Source organism: Dermacentor albipictus, chromosome 1 (genome assembly GCF_038994185.2).
Source record: "Dermacentor albipictus isolate Rhodes 1998 colony chromosome 1, USDA_Dalb.pri_finalv2, whole genome shotgun sequence".
Lineage (NCBI taxonomy): Eukaryota > Metazoa > Arthropoda > Arachnida > Ixodida > Ixodidae > Dermacentor > Dermacentor albipictus.
Genome location: NC_091821.1, coordinates 236,433,493 through 236,451,949, shown reverse-complemented (window position 1 = coordinate 236,451,949; position 18,457 = coordinate 236,433,493). Strand labels below are relative to the sequence as shown.

The following is an 18,457-nucleotide window of genomic DNA, read 5'->3' as shown; positions in this document are numbered from 1 at the left end:
GTCAAGGACAATTAACCAGCAGAAAATAGCGCTAACCGCGATTATTCTCGTCATTCTATCGATTATTCGAGCCACTGTGAATTTCTGTACCGTGCTATCTTCAATGCTTGCCTATTAAGAAACACAAATTGTCGATAGTATTACTTCTGAATTAAAAATTCACGTAGACTGTATCAGGGACGCAGCTGCAGTGGGACTCGTGAAATGTCTTACGCGTGCTGCAGAGGGCACGTATGTACGGGGAACACTAGGGTACGGAAATGACGTCACCCAAACGCACAAGCTTCGTTTATTCACGCATTAGAAAGCTTAATAGCTCAAAAGCTTATAATACTATAACATGCTTTCGTTACATGCGGTTTAAGCAAGTGACACGCTGTTGCGTTATCCAGGGTGGCGAACTCCACCACTGCCGATCTGTTGATGCGACGCCTGTTTATCGAAGTTCGACCGACGTTACTGTTGGGTAGCGTGGCGTTGTCGGCGGGCTGCAGGCATCCAGTAGACCATGGCGCCCAGGCAAGGATGAGACGACTTCTAGCGCGACGCTTGCACGGTTTATTCAATGGTTGGTGCAAGATTAGAAGATAATGAAGTTGCGGGGCACTTTAAATAGGCCCACTAAAGTCGTAGGCGGGATCTCGCTCACATCAACGTCATGTGATATGCACTGAGTTCCACGGGGCTTGGCGGCGGCACCGACTCACCCGGTGACCTTTCACGATCGAGCCCGCCCCCGCAGGTGGCAACCATTCAGACTGGGATACATAGCGCAAAGAATTACACAGGGACAAGCAGAACACAGGAGTCCTGTGTTCTGCTTGTCCCTGTGTAATTTTTTGCGCTATGTATCCCAGTCTGAATGCATCCCCACCAACACGCCCAAACTTCTTCCCTGCTAAGGTGGAAACCAGCAGGTCTGGGACCGTAGGCGCTTATCCTTTCTTCTAGGCGACGTTGGTTCGCGGAAGTTCTCCTGTAGAGCTTGAGAGTTCTTGGAAAGGGCTTCTGGTTGTGGATAGGCGGCTGATCCATTGTCCCAGTTGACGTCTGCACGAGCGTGCCTCCGCTGGAGGCAGCCAGCCTGTCCAGTACTGTCTGGTTCGCGGAAAGGGTTTTCACGCACACACACGAAGGGCCTGTAAGCACTGCGGGGCCCTGCCAGACCGGTCATCCACTCGAGGCAACCATAGCGAATTAGGAATCCATCCTTTCTGCACGGGGTGCTAGACGCCAACCGTAATAACACTCAGATTGATTTTAAAGACGTTTCTCGTCAAAAGTAAATCGTCGTGCCTATTGGCTAAAAAGGAAAAAAACGAAATCTCTATTTGCAACCAGTCTTAAATTTGACTCTACGGACTGCGTGTGGCTCTAACATAATTTTTGTATAGAGGAGAGCTTCAAATCAATCAATCAATCAATCAATCAATCAATCAATCAATCAATCAATCAATCAATCAATCAATCAATCAATCAATCAATCAATCAATCAATCAATCAATGTGCTAAGGAATAGCGGTCACACAACGTGGCGCCGCAATGAAGAAATTTAATTTGTTGAATGTTGTATTTTGTGGTCATGGCGGGCTTATATGGCACACCAAGTGAACATCTTTGGTTATCAATTTATCACGAGTGTCGTAAAGTCCCCCCTGCCCCGTCGCTCCCACTTCAATTACATCCTCCTTTTCCTCCTACAGCTATCAGCGCGGGTTTCTACGCTGTTTATATAGAAATTTCCTCACGACATGAAATCGCTTGTTTGTCGGATGTTTCATGACAGCTCTCGCCAAATGTCCCAGATTGTCCCTTTTTCACATTGCTTCACACTCTGATTAAGTTACTTTTCTCCGGGGCTACCTGTTCGTTGCCTTCATGCTATATTGTATCGGCATTCGAGTTACTAAAGCTTTTCTGAAGAGGTCGATCGCCCTCATAGTTGATTGCCGTCGGGTACAGTTTATGCCAAGCTAACTAAGCGTAATTTGTTGAGAAATGTCTGGCTGGCGCAACTACGTAGCATACCCGTCAGTGGAATTGCGCAGGGACATAGCAGAGGAGACAAAGAAGGTAAAAAAAAAGGAAAATGGGGACGGGGGGTTAATGCTTCGGCGTGCTTTCTCCACATTGCTCAAGATCGAAGCAGTATTGCAGCTGTTCGCACGCAGAGAGGCTGATCAACTCCAGGCTCGCCCCCCAGGACTCGGTTACGCAAATGCCCATCCGCGCCTGTGGCGCAAAAGGACGCCGCCTATCGTCGTTGTTTTCGCCCTAGTGCCGTCCGTTAAGCGACCTTGACGGCGGCGGCGGAGATCCTCTCCACGCGTGCGCCTTTTTCTTTTCTGTTTTTGTCTCTGGCGGCTCGTGCCGTGCGCGAGCCGTAAACTGAGAGCTCCGGTCGTCGCACCGACAATGTCGGCGGGGAAAGCTTCAGCTGCCCTGAGTTGTTCAAAAGTGCTGACCTCGGCTCGGTGCAGTTTGAACGGACGCTGCTTGGTGTCGGTATCTCCCTCAGTTTGGCGGGGCACTGGCGCAGCTGCTGCTCGCGAAAGGGCGTTTCTGGTACAATAGCAGCGAAGCTCAAAGAGAACGCGAGACTGGTGTCCAAACTGTCACCACAGCAGAACATAGAAACTAAAGAGAAGAAGTTTAGGAACTGGCGGGATGAGTTTAGCTCTCTACAGGGCAAATTCTAAAGAGTAAAACATAGTAGTAGCTAAAGAGTAAAACATAGTAGTAGTATGCCTCCGCAGTATACCTTGTTCGTGCCTCTTTGCGTCTATGCCCACTGTTAAGAGCATTCGATCCTTAGGCGTATGAAGATCTCGCTGCTTTTGTTGCACTTGTAAACTCGCGCTCTCTGGCGTGCATTGGAGGCACGACGATTCAAAGCCACTTCACTTAACTTGAAACATCAAAGTCACTTCAGTCAGTGAGTGACAAGCCTATATAAGTACGCCACAGATAACTGACTACGCCAGCATACCAGTCTATAGACCGCACCCGCTCAAATTATAGGCCGACTCCCGTGGTGTCCTAGTGGATTTGACGTTGCGCTGCTAAGCCCGAAAGCGCGGGATCAAATCCCAGCCGCGGCGGCCAGATTTCTATGGGGGCGTAATGCAAAAAGGCCCATGTACCGTGCCTTGGGAGCACGTTAAAGAACCACAGATTGTCAAAATTAACCCGGGGTCTCCCATTACGGCGTGCCTCATACTCATTTGGCACATAAAACCGTCGTTTCTTTTTTTTAAAATTAGGTCGTCTGCATTTTACGTTATCATTACTCACAAATATATTTAATGACTGCAGTTATTCTAGCCTAAATTTTCCAATCAATTTTTGAGACAGTCTACTGCTTTAGATTCGCGTATCGCTTTCCGGGAACTGCAAAATTGAACAATCCTGCATGACAATATCTGGCATTCCAGAAAATCCCGCACACTGCCTGCATGACAACGCATTTCATGGCGCTGGCGGGGCATGTGGATGGCCAGATTGCGCCGCATCGCGAGAGACTGCACGTAGGGCAGTAATGTGAGCGCGTGTACGCGCAAATGTATGTTCCCGCAATTATTTACGTCTTTCTTTCATTTGTTACGCTTCCCCCAGTGTAGGGTAGTAAGCCAGAAGCTTCTCTTCCGGTTGACCTCCCAGCCTTTCCCAACTCATTTCTGCTTCGCGCGTGTACGCGCCTGCCATGTACATTTGCTGCTTTTAAAGCTCCGATTGTAGTGACTTATAGTGCCCCACCACACCTGAAGATGGCGCGCAGTAAGGCGCCAGAGTCTAGGCTGCCTCGTTGCGCGCGCCCCCGCAGAGCGCGCGCATGAGGTTTCCTACGCCAGAGTCATGCTGCGATGTGCAACCATCACGTGCGGGAGCGGCGGCGTGAAATAGGGCTTGCAGCCAGTCCATCTGCCCAGCTCCTCGGCCGTGTTGAAATCGACTTCACTGCTGGAAACGAAACGGGGCAGTTCTGTGGAAGAGCCACCGCCATTCTTCTTTCTTTTTTTCCATGGCTCTACCAGGCAGCAGCGCTCTGGTAGGAGGCAAGCGGGAGGAGGCAAGAACGGGGAGTTCGTCTTTCCGTTTGTTTTCCTCTTCTTGGAATCACACTTTTAGCATTTCTGCTGTGGCGCTAGGCGAGCCAGTGACGTCACGAGACTCAGACCGGGAGGGAGAAGAGGTGTGTGGGGCAACCTTGACTCGGCGCTTCGGCCGGCCTCGAAACTGTTTTCATCTCGCGGTTCATACGAGTGCATGTGCCGCCCGCGCTCGGCAACCCCTACCCGCGTGGCCTCCTCCCCCCTTTGCCGCTTGAAGGCGGCGCAAGGCCGGCTCTCCCGCAGCGCCCGGCGTGTGCCCTGTGATACAGAAAAAAAATACAAATGCGTAGGGCTTTGACAGCTCTTCTCTGAAGCTCCTGTGTAGCCCATTCTCGCCCATTTGCGCTCGTGGAAGTGACGAGTTGAAGAGAGGGTCGCCGTCACTGCGCGAAATGCTCCTGTAGCTTTTTTTTTTGTAATTTGTGTACGAATGTCGCCGAGCAAACGTGAAACTGTTTGACTGGGCAGGTAAGTTAGCGTATTGTGAGGTTTGGGATGGAATGCGCGTACTTCAGCAACTAGAATTTCTCCACTGTAACTCCGCTCGACTGCCCTAAGGGAGAACTTCGGACATGCAGTATAGCACACGCTTTCTTTTGTCACAAGACCCAAATCGTACTCACGAGATGAAAAATGAGCGCCTAACACGTAGAGATACGCGCGAAAGTGTCCTCTTCTTCTTTCTTTTAGAATCATCTGTATCATCTCCATATGCACAGAACCGTTGTAGAGAGAGAAATAAACTTTATTGTTAGACCAGGCATTTTGAGCCCAAAGGTGGGTGGTCTCCTCAGTCCAGGTAGCCATGGCTCGCTGCCGCCGCCCGAGCCCTATTCACCAACCGCAGCTGGCTGTCAGGGTCTTGCGTCACCAGCAGAGCCTCTCACTGGTCTTTCAAGTCTTCCTGTGAATCCGCCTCTTTCTGCATGTTATCGCCTGGTGGTGATGATGATGGTGGTGCTTCTCGATTATTCCTGCACCCCAGCACCATATGGCGCGAGGTGTTGGGCGTGTCCGGCGGGCAGAACTTGCAGTGTCGCCCGTAGGTGCCCGGATACATGGCGTGCAGCAGTGTTCCGTGTGGGTAGGTTCCAGCCTGGAGTCTTCTCCAGGTTGCCACTTGTTCCCTACTCATCGTCTTATGCGCGGGCAGGTAGCGACGCCTCTGTTTCCTATAGTGCGCTAAGATATCCGAGTACTTGTATATCCGTTCATCATCTTCGTCACAGTCGTTGGTCCGTGTTCTCTGCGTGTCGGAGATGGCTCGGCGTGCATGTTGTCGAGCTGCGGCGTGCGACGCCTGGTTCCCCGCGAGAGGCTCGTGTCCCGGCGTTCAGAGGACTTGTGCTGCTTCTATCTCGGTGTTGTTCAAGACCTGAGGAGCTGCCTTTCCGATCCTTCCGTTCATATACCTTCTGCATGCTTCTTGCGAGTCCGTCACCACGGTAACTAGGGTCTTCTTGCGCGTTGCGATGGCCAGGGCTATGCCCAGCTCTTCCGCTGTGCTCGCGTCCTTGGCACGTATGGATGTGGCTGTAAGTTGTTCGCCCTTCTCGTCGACCACGCTGATTGCAAATCGGTCATTTGTTTTGTACGCAGCTGCGTCCGTATATCTCGCATTTTCTTCTTTGCTGTTGGCGCGTTTGAGTATGTGCTTGAGCGCCTGTATTCTCGCCCGTCTCCTTTTCTTGTTGTACTCGGGATGCATGTTTCTGGGAATGGTACTTATGTGTAGCCTGTCTCTGATCTTGTGTGGGATACGCTGAGGTAGGTGCCTTTCATCCTCGACTTGGTAGCCCAGATCTTGGAGCAGGGCTCTTCCAGTCTTTGTCAGCTTTAGTCTCTCCAGTTGGTTGACGTTGTGCGCTTCCACGAGCTCTTCCCACGTGTTGTGGACTCTCATTTTGAGTAGTTTCGCTGTGAACGTGAAGGGGACAGGCCCAAGGCAATTTTGTAGGATTTTCTGATGAGGGCGTTTACTTTGTCTCGTTAACCCTGTCATCACCATATTTTACTGTTTGTTTCCTTTTCCCTTGGTTCCTATCATCACCGGTTTCTTGCTTCGTCTTCGCCTGTTAACATCTGGCATGCTCTTTGCGACGATCAGATGCTCTGCAGTGAGCATGCCAGCGCCTGGTATCTTATTAATAGCCTGAACGTCGGTCCCAAAGAGGCCAGTTTCTGCAATTGATCGGGGGTATAAAATTCCTGCTTTGCTTTATAATGGGCTGTCTGGTTAAGACTGAGGGCGCGATTTTAGGCTCGGCCGAGGCTTTCAGTGCTCCGTATTATTGGATTTGCACCGAAAACTGTAGTAGGCGGTACCGGCAAGACTAAGAGAGGGTTTTTCTTTCGTCACGTAGCAGCGCAACAAATGTACACGGACAAGAAGAGACAACACAAGCGCTGTGTGCCGAGAGCTTGTCTGTAGCTTGGTCATTACCTACAAGTAAATCTTTCTGAAATTTGTGGTAGAGGTTTAAATGTAAACTGAAGCAGCATTCCACCGAACCAGGAGTATGAAATAGGCTACGCACGTGGTTATGACACTGTTCAACATTTTCGACATTTCGCTCGACGCCTTCGCCATACAAAGGGCGTCGGACTTTAATCTCGGTAAATACCACATGGCGCGACTGAGTGACACTTGAGGACGATCTCTCTGTATCTCGTTCCTGCTGCGCACAACATACAACATTGGAGTACAAGTACGCAGCACATTTTCTGCAACAGCTGTTCGTTTTTTTTCAACAAGCGAAGGTATCCAAAGTCAGACGCGGACATGACAGCGTAGCAAGGGCCAGTGATTAGGATACATTTAATGCTTGCAACTGTTAAGAAGTGAAGAGCGCATGATTAGAGCGAATCTACACAATTGGTTGGAAGAAATAGGACATATGTGGAAAATAAATGTAGTCATATCATAAGAAGCCAACAAACACTGACACCAAGGACAACATAGCGGAAATTATTTGTGCTTAATAAATGAAATCAAGAAACGATAAATTAATGGAAATGAAAGTGGATGAAAAAACAACTTGCCGCAGGTGGGGACCGAACCCACAACCTTCGCATTTCGCGTGCGATGCTGTGCCAATTGAGCTACCGCGGTGCCGTTTCCCCATCCACTTTCTTGGGTATTTATGTTTCCTAGTAGAACCCTGGCAGTGTTAGCCAGCGCCACCACTCACAGACCTTGGCGGCGGACGTGGAACGTCCTTTCTGTGGCAGGCGTCACGATAACGCCTGCATAGTGACGCCTGCGGCAGAAAGGACGTGTGAGAACTCACGGACCACCGGCGTGAAAAGATGACATTCAAGTGTATCATAATAATAATAATAATAATAATAATAATAATAATAATAATAATAATAATAATAATAATAATAATAATAATAATAATAATAATAATAATAATTTATTATTCCCTTAAGGGCCCCATGTGGGGTATTGTGGGTTCGGTCCCCACCTGCGACAAGTGGTTTTTTCATCCATTTTCATTTTCATGAATTTATCGTTTCTTGATTTCATTTATTAGGCACTAGCAATTTCCCCTATGTTGTCCTTGGTGTCAATGTTGGCTTCTTACGTTATGACTAATAAAGAAATCGGGCCCCTCGGTTGTAGGCCCTGCATCTGCCTTTTGAACGTCGCCATTGGAAATGTCAAGTAAAACTTCAGAATACAAGAAGCTGCAGCTTGAGTGATTTTGTGAACAAACATTAGGAAGAACTCGGAAGCAAAAAAATTTTTGTAACTTGTTTTGGCAGTAACTAGCGTATGTAATGCAGTCCTGTACAAAGGGATGGGAACCAAAGGCCGCATTTTCTTACGTTTTGACTGGTTGCCTATAGATGATCTCATTTTTCTCTCGCAACGATGCCCAGATGTTCTCGTTCCATCCGCGTCTTGAGTGCCCGGATAACGGCTCAGGATTTTGGCTTAAGGTCTCTTGAAGGTCGTCGACAACAGGAGCTAAAAGCATTTCATGCTTGAAACATCAGGAAACAACAAAAAGGGGGGGAGAGCGGGCGGTGTGCGCACATGCATAGAGCCTCACGAGAGTGAGTGCAACCTGCCTCGCTTTTTAAGGAAAGCCTTTTAAAGTGGTCTGCTTCTGTCGTCTGTCGGGGCCAGTGCCCAAAAATTATCTTTTTTTCGATAGTGAGTGGCTTTTCAGTTTCTCTGAGCCGCGGAATACGCTTTTTGTGCACTAAAGCGGGGCAGTCACAAGGGATGGAATGTGCCTGGTCGTTTCGTTGCTTACACAGTCAGCTCTTCAAGGGATCCTGCCGCAGTTATGCTATAGCTGGGTACAACGACGAAAAGTCCCCGTCGCTGAATGAGTTACGTTACCAGAAGCGGAACTTGGAAACCTCTAGCAAATGCCGCTCGCGCTGGGAACACAGTATTGCCAAAATGGTACAAGAATGCTAACTCAGTAACGCTAGTGTAGGAGTAACCAGGCAAAAAATCGTGAGGAAACATTCATTGAACAGTGGCAGAAAAATGACGGGTTGGTTTCCTTGGCAGCGTTCTATCGCGACAGGTGATTCGACTTTTACGGCCACTCCGTATTCTTTCGGTTTCTTGCGTTTGCACAACGCAAGCTTGGCGTTCTATTCCAGACAGCGCGTTTCACCGGCTGCACCGAATGTACAGCATTGCTGCCACTGAAAAACAAAAGCTGAATAGTTCGTCGTGGTGCTTGTTTACTTTTCCATGGCGTTGTGGTAGCCGCAACAGAATCTTTTCAGCGATTGCGTGGAATCGTATGATGTCAAAAATTATCCTGTGGCTGCATCCATGAGAGGGCGACGATGAGCTGCACGTGGACAAGGAAGCGGCCACGATTAAGCCACTTTTGCGCTGACACCTGGAGTATTTATATGCAACGACGACACAGGTTCTCGTTCGAGCCAGTAGTTACTGCAAGAAATTATCTTCTTTACTAGCGTTAGCTTACTCGTGAGGAGCTTCAGATGTGTACCAGTGTTAATTTAACGAGATTTTCCCATGAATTTCGTGCCAGTGATCGTGTGCAGGTGCGATTAGTTTACTGTAATGCGAGTGGAGGGGAACGAGGGTGGGGGGGGGGGGGGGGGAGTGGCGACGACCTGTCAGGCACATTAGAGCACATCATCATTACATGCTGGGGTTTTCTCGTGTAATGCAGTAACGAAAACGGGAAGGGAAGGAGAAGAAAATTCTTGACGACATAATTATCCCCCCAAATGCAAATCCTGCCGCAGTCATACCTGACGCGTGTAGTCTCGTGAACGCTTCATGAATACTTCCTTTTCACTCATACGATGCTGGCAAAGACGTTTACTCGCAGTACGCTGAAAATATGCAAACAGCAAGAATTTATAGTCCAGGGTGTTTTTTTTTCTTTCTCTTTATGCATAAATATGTAAAAAGACGCTGCATTATGCTCCCTACTGTCGCACTATCAAAACCGCCAAAACTCGACAGCACATTGCAATATTTGTATTTGGAAGTGTATCGTAACTACTTAGCTCATGTAACGTAAATCTTATGCTTGTTTAAAATGGCAAATACTACGTGTGGTAGTTTTCTGTATTTCTTTCGTGTGACAAGCAGTAGGCGGCGCCACGTGCAGCCACCAATGTTTCCGTCACTCTCGAATGACAAGCAAGGTTGCAATGAACAGCGTGTATTCGCTTCCTTTAAGTGATCTTTTGGAATTTCAGCTGGAACATCTGTGAAGGTAAGCGAAGCTCTTAAACATAGCTTACAATGGGCGTTTCAAGTGAGCATGTTAGTGTGATGATGATCAGTGGCGTAGCAACAGGAAGGGCCGGGGGGCCGTGGGCCCCGGGTGCAAGGCGCCAGTGGGGAGGGGTGTCATATACGTCTGAAGACCCCTCTCTTCGCCGGCTACACCCGGGGGGGGGGGGGGGAGGTGTTGACAGAAGACCTAAGGGCCCCGGGTGCCAGACGACCTAGCTACGCCACTGATGATGATGTTTAGTATTTATTCGCGTAGTGTTTTATGGCCAAAGAGCGCCATGAGCATCTGAGTGTGATGCATCCAAGACTCTGTAATCTTCCATTAGTTTATAGAGCGCTTTATATGCTCATGTTGTTTCAGTAGTTGCAGAATTGCAGCATAATTTTTCTGTATTTTTGGTTTACTGAGTGTACTTTGTGATTTTTTTAAGATAATGAAAATGAAAGAACAAAGCTTTACTTAAGAAAGATGACAATAGTTACTGTAGTTTTGTGAGAAACATCGTAGGATTCAATTTTTAAATGAATCTTTCTTTAATTCATAGCAATAGGTTACGTCATGGCTACCGATTTGTGGACAGGATCCGTTATCGGAATACCACTCGCCTTACACCGTCAAGCCCCTTCTGTTGTGGCTTAACCTAAAGCACCCTCGCTATGTGGCGAAGACATAATTTTCTTCCGCGTTCTTGCGGTGATTTCTTTATGTACATATAGCAGCACAAGGTTAGATGGCTATAAAAGAGATTATTGTACTGCATTTTAAAACACGGGTCGCATGTCGAATAGGCTAGAGTAGTCTGCTTTAGGTCTTTATACTCCGACTTGATTGACGTTTTCTGTTGAACCAGAAGAAAGAAGCCAGAGCCAGCGCAACTGAAGAAAATAAATGCCAGGTCGGGCCATCCAGTCAGGCCATCCAGTGTTGCGACTAAATTTCAGTACATGTTCGTGGTTTTATTATGAACTTCACAAATAAAGATGCATTAGAGGGCTTAAGACTCGTACTAGAGTATCGTACTGTACTAAGGTAGCCAACCGAACGCTTTCCCGGTTAACTTCCCAAACTTCCTATCTTCATATTCACTCTTTCTGTTTCTATTTCTCCCTAAACTGCTACGCTGTGCTTTATTGATTTCACTGTTTAGAGGCAACGGCCTTTAAAAGAATATTAGTGGATACTTCCTGCACATATCGTAAACCTGAACATTTCTGGAAGGCAAAGGAGAAAATGCGGCAGCACGTGCGCTGAAAACATCATCACGAAGTAATACTTGTAGAACCGGCGTAGGTGGCTCCGATGATAACGATGATGTGTGCTTGTATTGTATACACTGCGGCACATAATATTTGCGAATTCGTGCAGTGGCCAGATTGCCGTTCTTTTTTCTAAGACGACTCGAATCAGCTTTTGTAAGAGCCGCAGTTTCTTTGAATACGATACTTTCCTTATCCTCTCGCCGTTGCAAGCGCTTCGAAAGGCACATTGGCGAGCATGGTGCAATACGTCCCCCGTCCACAATTCAGGGCCAATGATACGCAACCACGCCACGCCTTACATTTGTCGTCGTTTCGGACGACGATTTTGGGAACATGCTCTAAATCTTCCTCGAGCAAGGAGAGCGTGCGTAAAATGGAGGCTTTCTTTCGCAACGCAACAGACTTGACGAGAAATTTCGAAGGGTTGAAGCGCTTGAAACGACGTAAAGGAGCGCCTGAACGCCTCTTCAATGCGTCACTTTCAAGAAGCGCTGAATATTACAGGGTCGTTGTGAGTTTTTCGCGAACGGAGGGAAGCTGGTGGTGTAATAGCTGCCTATCTGCCACTGTACTGTCTGGCCAGGATCCCTGCAGGGTTGGTCCCGTATGCCGGGGAAAGCGGGAGCCGATCTTCCCCATACGCTGCTTTCAAGCCATTTTCTTACTGTATCTTTCTCTCTCTCCTTACCCCTTCCCCAGTACAGGGTGGCAAACTGGATATCTATCTTCCGGTTAACCTCCCTGCCTTCCGCATGGCATTTCTCTCTCTCTCTCTCTCTCTCTTGCAAACCAACTGCTACACCAGAATCGTTGGACGTCAGAGCGCGAGGGCCAAGTACAGGTATGTAGGCATTGTTATAGGGGCGTCACCATAGTTCAGTGATGAAACACCCCCATTAATTTCAACAATAACTATGAGAAGATCCCCTATTGGTAAATATAAAGCAAAGCAGGTGACGGGCAGGCTGAAAATACCCACTGAAGTGACCCTTACGGCACTCCTCTTGGTCCTTAAGTCTCAATATTTGGTAACACCATTCTTGATAAGTAGCACTTTGTACCAAAGCAAGAACGAGATTTAAAAAATAACAGCATTTATGGGAGAGTGTGTTGGGAGGCTAGTTGGCAAGACATCATTTGGGAACTTAAACTGCGCCAGGGACGACACAGGGAAGTAGAAGAAGTATACTCCGTTTATCCTCACCGACCTTTCTCAGTCGCAAAATTGCTGGGCCCATGGCCATCGAAAATAACACAGCGAAAAGCAATGAATGCACTCGAACGTTTTTACAAAAATACAGGCATCCTTAACAAGTACTAGCTAACGCACTGAATAGACAAACAATGGTACAACTTGATTTGATCATTTGTAATTATTAGCTCCTGTATATTACGTGGTATACCCTTATGTGTTCTGTGCTGAAACTCACTCTTGACTGTCATATTCTGTGCGTGTATTATTTTAACTCTGTGTAATTCTTCATCTGTTTGCATGCTCGTCGAAATATATATCGCGACCGCTTGTGTGACTGGTTTGTGACTTTGTTTACAAATTCATTGTGGTGCGACTTGCCCTTGCCTTCTATATTTATACGTTCGTGGATGTATAGGACTGTGTGCTGTGGATTTCTGGCCATGTGACGTCGTTTCTTTTCATTTTCCTACTACATATTTTTTATATATGTGTTGTTGTTTCTGCTATGAGGAAAGGAGTAGCCGCGACCATTATATGGTGACTGCATCTCTTTCTTTTATGTTCATTTCAATAACAAAAAAAAAAGAAAAGACAGGACTGCGTTCGTCCTGTCTTACTATACTTCGGTGTCTCGTCCCTAGCGCAGTATAAGTTCCCAAATAACAGCAGCTATGTTTCACTAAGCCCGTCAGACTAAAAAGAGACCTTGAAATCTGAGAAAAGAAAAGTTATCTGCAAAATCAGCTGCAGCTACAGTAGAATCGAGCTAAATGTGCGATATCCCCGGTGGTAACAACGTGAGTAAAATGTAAGAAGTGTCACTTGTGTTTCATATTCCAATAAATGGTGTACACGAAGTGTTCGCTTGGAATTCTGAGAGCGCATTGTCGACGGCAAAGGTGCGGCTGATTATTTGCAACTATATATGTTCGTGGTAGAAAATAGTAAACGATACATTTCCTGTAACAGCCGGATAATAACCTCCCTGTATAAAAAAAAAAACGATTTCAAGGGCTTCTGTCAGACAAATTAAGCTTTTGTTCTGAAGATTATTGGCCATTCTGTTGGAGACACGTTTCGCTTGACGTCGCGGTTTATCAGTGTGACATGTTTTTTTTATTATTTTCTTTGGTGGTTCATCATCGTGTTCACGCTCTTTGTTCGACGTCTTGGGGTCAAAGTCAAGAACCTGGCCGCGAAGAAGCCTTCTAAGAAAGTGAACCATGTCTGTGTCGCTTTTGCCACTACTCTCTTCGTCTATTACAGCTGCTGCAAAATTTCCCAGTGACAATATAGCTACTGTGGACGACACGTCGGCGCCGCCATCACTGCTGTCCATGACGTCATTCAGCCTTCCCGGTAGATGCTTACTGCACATAAAATTTCCTTCCTTTGACACAAAAAATGAACGAATGAAGTAAGCGCTTATTCTAGGAAATAAAGCTGTTATGATCTTTCCATACCAAAAGTACAAAAAATCATATCCTGAGTGCTCATAATGTATCATTGCACCCTATTTGCTCATAGCCCTAAATATATATAGAACGGCCGCATTCGGACCCTTCTAACGCGAGAGGTCTTTCGAATTTCACAACATAACTGACACGAACGTCTGCCATCTTATGAACCTGCCGAAAACGCACTGCGATAGTCGTAGCATCTTAATGGCGTTTTCGCTTACTTCCGCTCCATGGCGTTTTCCACAAACAGCACCTTTGCGCTGCCAGCAGGCGTGTACACAAAGAAGCAAGAATGTGCTGATTTTACTGCTGGTGGCGCAAGTTTTCACCTGTAAAAGTAAGCGTAATTGCTCGTCAAAGTAGTGTCCACATATAGGACACTGGGCATATATGGATTAAATGGGTCGCATTGTGCACTGAAAATGCTTTTGGGTTGCGTTCTGGACGTGCTCGTGGTTTAATATAGAGCAGGAAGTTTGTACCTTTGTAATACACTCCATGCGCGACACGAATATTTATGGAGAAAGGGAAAAAGATAAATTATTTCCACATAATTATGACTGCTCAACTAGGAGTGTAGAGTATTGAATGTGGTTAATGCAGAAATTCTTGCCGTTTTATACCGTGACGTCTTCCCGGCCCCGTTAAAGACGAGGGAGACTCCGTGTAACGTAGCCAATAGTATCATGCCCCGAAGTCATACCTCGTAGTGGGATTTACGTGTAATGTCATACGATTAAACTTGTGGTTTCGCTGATTCAAAGGCGGCATCTTTCAGATCAGCTATGTTTTCACTGTGTAGTCTTCTGTCACACTGTTATAAGAATCGTTTGAGCAACACCATCCACTTTCGTTATTAGCTTAGCGCGTGCTGTGAAGAGAGACCAGGTTATATTCGTACGATGTTTGCAACACATGAAAAATATTAATAGATTTGGTAATATAATATTATTAATAATAAATATTAACAATACCCAACGTGTTCTATGGTCCCTCTACGCACCCTTCGGAGTCAGCTAAGAGATAAATGTTGATAACCAAATTCGTCTTGGATGAATTTGCACATGGAATTTGCATCTTGGACGAAGGTTGCACATCCTACCTCAAGTCTCCCCCTTTCAAACGAACACCTCTTTCCTATCGTAGTCTAATGAATTCTGCTATAAAAAATTGCTGGCTCCCCCGTAATCGAGAGTAGATGTAAGCGTGAAATGGCAACCGGCAAAACATGTTGGTTGGAGATGATACTTGCCACAATCTTAAAACGGGTGTAGTGCGTTTTCGCAACGGCACACTCCACCACGCCGCACCGCACCGCACAACGCCGCACTGTGCGCTGGTCCATATGGACGCTGCCCAGCTAGAAGAAGGAAACCGGCTGTAGGCGGCACGACGTGCAGCGAAAGACGCCAGGAAGACAGAGCGTACTACCCAGCTAGAAGAAGAAAAGCGCCTGAAGGAGGCCACGCAGCGTGGCGCCATCTCTCGGGGCGACGCAAAGCCCGCGCCGCGGAACTGACGGACCTCCGGCGTTCAAAAAAGCACAGGCAACCCTGCCTCAGCGCCAAAAGATCACAATGAAGTATATGCATGGGGCCCTGTATCTGCATTTTGATCGTCGCCCCCTATTGGAAATGACAAATAAAACTTCATCGTACTAGAAGTTACAGCTTGAGTAATGGTGTGAACAAACATTAGGAAGAACTCGGAAGCAATATTTTTTGTAACTTGTTTGGACAGTAACTAGTGTATGTAATGCGCTGCTGTTGGGGGTCAGAGACCGCATTTTCTTAAGTTTTGACTGGTTACCCAGGTGATCTCGTTTTGTTCTCGCAGCTTGCCCGGATGTTCTCGTTTGAGTGCTCGAACAACAGTTCTGTCTTTAGGCTCAAAGGGTCTTGAAGGTCGCCGACAACGTGCGCTAAACATTTCATGCTTAAAATGAACCTTCAAAATGTCTTTGATGAGAAAATTCGAACATTAATTCCAGAATGCCATCCACCACCTCACCGAACGTCCGAGTTCTATCATGAACAGAGACGTGCAGGTTTCACTTGTGCCCCTCCTGTTTTGAAGCATTAAATTTCTGGGCAGCAGAGTAATAAATAAATAAATAAATAAATAAATAATAATAATAATAATAATAATAATAATAATTGGCAGATTTCAGCGAGTTCACCGGCTTCAATTAGCTTCAGTTATCTATCAAGAAAAGAGCCTGGCAACAAGACACAATCTCTCCATCTCTACAATGCTATTCACTGCATGCTTAGAAGTATTCAAGCTATTAGACTGGGAAGGCTTGGGCGCGAGAATCAACGGCGAGTATCTCAACAACCTTCGGTTTGCAGATGACATTGTCCTGTTCAGCAACACTGTGGATGATTTGCAACAAATGATTGAGGACTTTAACCCAGAAAGTTTAAGAGTATGGTAGGAGCTTAATATGCGGAATACAAAGGTAATGTTCAAAATAGCCTGGCAAGGGAACAAGAATTCGTGATCACCAGTCAGCCTTTACAGTCTGTCCGGGAGTACGTTTTTATAGCTTAAGTACACACAGGGGATCCTGATCATGAGAAGGAAATTTACGGAAGATTAAAAAGAAAATGGGTTGGAGTGCATACTACAGGCATTACTTCGAGCAGACAGTCGCGCGGCCATTTTGCTTGTATTCGCGGGCTTGTTTCACGCTCGGAAAAACACTTTTATGTTTCGCGTATTTAGCAACAGAAAGCTGTATGGGGAACTTCTCATTGATACATTTCTCTAAATACAATAATTGGTAAGATAATTAATTAATTAATGTTGATTATCTACTTAGGCGGAATGCAAAAAGTAATCTGATTATCTCAATGCGATGGCAAACAAAATTGCATTGGTTCTGTCTAGCTGTCCAGAAGAAGTAGAAAGATAAGGAGAAAGTAAAGAGAGAACGGACATGCCGTCACAGCCACTCACTATCACCGCACACTGTCACAGCACATCACGTGACCTCATAAGCCAGCACTTCAGAGTGCGATGAAGGCACCGCTACAATATACATACTTAAAGACAACAAACGTGCACAAACGGGCTTTACCTTTATTCTGTGTTCATTGTCCTGCATCACATTTATTATTGATCTAACTTGCTCTTCAAGGGCTTCATGATGAGAAGGCTGTCTAGTGTAACACCAAGAAATCCGTGCTGTTTTACTATGTCCAGGTGTTGTCCTGTTGTACTGCCCATTCAGGAATACCTGCGCACTGCCCTGCACGTGTAGAATTCAATATAGCGCCCCGCCAATTTATTATGTCTTTATTCAAAAATATGTCTTTATTAGAGGAATTATGTCTTTATTCAAAGCAAGAATGCTAGGAGAAAGAGCAAATATATGCAAATGCTCGAACCAGCAAGCGGAGCGCCGTTTCCAACCTACAAAGTTATAGTCTCGACTATAGTTTCGACTATAGCTCCGACTATAGTCGATTATAGTCGGAACTAGCAGTCATGGTGGCCATAGCATTCCTGCTATCGCATGTGAGCAGGAATAAGTGCGTCTGATTGTCCATTAAGACACTCGAAAATTCAGTGGGACCGCAGCACCGGACATCGTCCAGTTTGGGTTCCGCCTGTACACATTTCCTCTGAAGCCGATGAAAGCGAAAGCAGCTTGTGCATTTTTGTTCCGTACACGCCTCGTATCCTTGGTACTCCGTATATTAATTTCCTTTTAAGGTTGCAGTTGATATGCAATAAGATATGATGGCGGCCGAATGTTATTCGATTGTGTGCGTGCGTGCGTAAGCGTATGTTTATTTGTAGACTCTGTGGTTGTGTGACTTTGTGGCGGTCGTATTTTGTACGTGTGTGTGTTTGCGCGCGTATTTCCTTTTTCTTGACCTGATGCCAAGAGCCGAGCTGTATCTGTCTAAGTATCACAGGGACATAGATATCGCGCTTTCTCCGTGCAGCCTTAGAGCAGCAGCCCTTCGCGCCTGCCTGACTTGTACAGCGTTCGGCGACGTTCGTTTTCATTTATCGCGTCCCTTTACGTTTTTGCGTTCTCCCGCTATCACGCACCGGCACCCGCGTACGTGCGGGTTACTGGGCTATGGCGGTAAGAAAATAAAATAAACGTCGAAGGAGCTTCATTCACGAGAGAGCAGCGTCGTTTCCCCCCGAAGATCTTGTCGATGGGGGCAAACGAAAGCGGAAGTTGCCGAGCATCGCCCTTGAGGCAGCGAGGCTCGAAGTCGTGCCGTATCGTTGATATCTCGTCACTGGATTAGCCACTTCCTTCCTCCAGGCGCTGCGTGACGCGAGCACCGTTGTAGTGCATACATGACTCGAATGCGTGGCGGCCGTGCTGGCACGCTTGCCATGCACCTTGGGAGGAGAATAAAAAAAAAACAGAAAAGGACGTAAAAAGGCCGACAGCAGGCTGTCCTTCTTCGGCTGGTTGGCGAGGTTGCCCGCGCAGGTGCGTCGCCGCGCGCCGGTGCCAACGAGGTGGCCGTCTTGCAACCTAACGCGGCACGTTGCTGGCTTTTTTTTTTCTTCCTTCGCTTACCTGAAAAAAAAATGGCGAAAAAAAATGGGAGGGGGGCGGGGGAAACAAAAATGCAGGTTCTGGCGGTTGCTCGTGCGCTGAGAATCTTCGGATAGGCTTCGAGTCAAGGTGACATCACCA

At 46.8% G+C, this 18,457-nt stretch overlaps 1 long non-coding RNA gene across 1 annotated transcript in view; it reads left to right on the top strand.

Annotated features, from left to right (window-relative positions):
- Window positions 1–18,457, top strand: part of LOC135901245 (uncharacterized) — a 167,816-nt gene that overhangs the window by 44,479 nt on the left and 104,880 nt on the right. The gene's annotated exons all lie outside the window — the stretch shown is intronic.